Source organism: Triticum dicoccoides, chromosome 3A (assembly GCF_002162155.2).
Source record: "Triticum dicoccoides isolate Atlit2015 ecotype Zavitan chromosome 3A, WEW_v2.0, whole genome shotgun sequence".
Classification (NCBI taxonomy): Eukaryota; Viridiplantae; Streptophyta; class Magnoliopsida; order Poales; family Poaceae; genus Triticum; species Triticum dicoccoides.
Genome location: NC_041384.1, coordinates 686,579,502 through 686,582,249, shown reverse-complemented (window position 1 = coordinate 686,582,249; position 2,748 = coordinate 686,579,502). Strand labels below are relative to the sequence as shown.

Here is a 2,748-nt window from a genome sequence, read left to right as displayed (position 1 = left end):
GAATATCCATATAATAGCAAATAGTCAATCTATATTTCATCCATATATTTGTCTTATTTGTGTGCACATAACTGAAAAGATATTTTTAGCCATGATGGCCTTCACTCAAAAAAAGAAAAATATGGTTCTCGATGTAAAAAAATAACCGGCAGCTTGACTTATACTTCGCCAAACACACCGTACTCAATAGTCAGTATGGAAGCAATTATATACTGTATAATGTAATGATATTTTCTGATTCGCAAGACTATGCGGTCACTGGCTCACAAGCTCAAACCAAGTGTCCTTCCTTCTGAAGGAGACACCTCTTTCCTTTTCCTTCCCACCGTAGATTGCGGTGCTGGCATCATACAGCTTACCGTATAGTTGTAGTAGGGCGGTATGCAAGACCTCCATGCGAGAGCCTCAAATTTCCCTCTGGGCAAGGGCAATGTACCACCACGCCCCGAGATGATTTCCTGCACACTGATCTTGGGGACTTGCTCACTTGAATCTGACTGGTGATGGCTGCAAATCAAGAAATATTTGCAGCTCCTTCCCAGCCTCCAATAATACCGCTGTCCATCTTCGCACGCAAGGTGACGTGCCTTTCTAGTTTCTATACGCTCTCACGCTTCCAAGGACTGCACGCCAGAATCCGGGACTGAAGTTATCTCGCAGTAACCCGGCAACCATATGCGCGCTGATCAAACACTGTCTATGCTCCGAAGCGATCTCCATGGCCATCGCTGCCATGCTTCGGTGCTCGTCAGGGTTCGCGCTTCCGAACGCGAGCGACTTGAAGAGATACCAGTAGGCTTCTCGAGGGACACGGCCCAGTGAAAGCGCTCCCGTCGTTCCAAGATCCACTATTCTGACTGACCGACCGGTGACTATGATTTTACTCCCACCGCAAGGTGCCATACGGGTGACGCACGATTTCAGACTTCTCCATGCTCCCTCGTTGATGTCCTTGGCGGTTTCGACAATGATCAGAAACCTGGTGTGAGACTGAGTGGCGTGATTCTGATGTCTGACTTTGAAGTTGCTGCCCCCTCTCAAGTCGGTCACTCCTTCATCCTCAAGGCTGCCTTCTGGAAAGAAGAGGATCGTCGAGAAGCGACTGCGCACATTTTCATCCCTGCAGACATGCTCAACAAGAGTGGTTGGACCGACGATCGGAAGTACAGCCAAGATCGGAGTAGCAGCAGGATGGAGCAAGAAATCCAGGACCCGTTCCCGTTCCGTTTGGCGACCAAACATGCACTTCTCCAAGAGCAAATATGCGGCGTATGGTTGGCGGAGTACCCGAGGATACGACTCCAAGAAGAGAAGGAACTCCTTCATACCTGCATCCATGGTGTCTTCAAGAGAAGAAACCACACGTTGCAGCTCTTCTCGTATGCTGTTCTTTGCACCGAACATTAACACTCCTGCTGCTTCTCTGTTGCTGCTGCTACCACCGCCACCGGCACCACCGGAGAAACGAAGCCGTTTGGCGAGACTACTGGATTCAGACAGCAGAGCAGCAGTCAGTGGCCGTGGGTGGCTCACCCCCTCCTCATCTTCAAGGGCGGCTTGGAAGCTCAGGGCATCAAGAATGTAGCGGCCTCTGTACATTCCTTGCCTCAGCGTCTTCAGCTGACGGAGCATCCCCTGGTTGGTGATGCGCCGTCCCTCGGCCTCCTTGACGACGGTGTCGATTCTCTGGACGACTCGCTGCAGCCTCTGGAGAATCATGTCGATGCCAGGCTGCTGCCGGAAGTACTTGCCGATCACGAACGACGCCGACCTGCTGACGAGGTCACCTAGGATTGCGGAGACGAGGATGTCCATTGTTATGTGAACCTCCTTGACTCCAGCACCAGGCGTGGTACTGCGACGGAAGATGGCGGGGTAAACAGCAACGAGTGCTAGCTGCTGGGTGGTGTCAGGTTTGGGGAAGGTGTTTGGACCTGACTAAAGACTCGCAGAGGCTTCTGGATTGAAGGTTTGAAGGTGACTGCTTGACTGATGACTGCAATTAGTGGAGCACAATGCTGGACGAATCAACACGCCATAAGACGTGTGGAATTTAGTTGTCGCTAGTTTGACTGATTCTTGGCTAAAGAACAGGTGGCATTACTTCCTTTTCCTTTATGTATCTGTATTTATTGCGGGAAAATCTACCCTGAAGCTGACATGACAGACAAAATCTGAATCTAATAGTACTATTTTATTTAGAGGGAGCAACTTTCAGTTACTATGGCCGTGTTCGGTAATACTCCGCTCCTTCACCAGGGAGCGGAGCCGGCGGAGCGCCCATTTGGCTGCTTGCTCAAATTACACTAAATGCCGCTCCGCTCCCGCAGCGGAGTTAGAAGCGGAGAGTTTCCGAAAGACCCTTATATATGCCCTATGTAATCCAAGCATTTGCATCTCCAGGGAACATGTTTAATTCACGCATGTTATAGTAGTCTCACTAGCACTGTATATGCCCCCACACCCAAGGGCTTCCCTCACTGTATATGCTCTGCCCTGCCTCCGGTGGTATGGCCATGATTTTTTTAGAAAAGCAAATACACTGCTTTACAACAAAAATTCAAATGTATAAGATGAGGAATTTAATCTCAAACCTTCAATTTATGATTGAAGGTCTGAAGAACAGAACAAACTTGATATACAAACATAAATCAAGAAAATGGATATAGGATGCAGGTATAGGCTGTAAGAAATAGTTGCTAGCTCTTCACCATTTGCCAGCCCGTACCACCAGGGCGGAACTTTCGC

General features: G+C 49.2%; 1 pseudogene; it reads right to left on the bottom strand.

Annotated features, from left to right (window-relative positions):
• Positions 1 to 92: 92 nt before the first annotated feature.
• Positions 93 to 1,976, bottom strand: LOC119272898 (annotated as a pseudogene).
• Between the last annotated feature and the right edge of the window lie 772 nt (positions 1,977 to 2,748).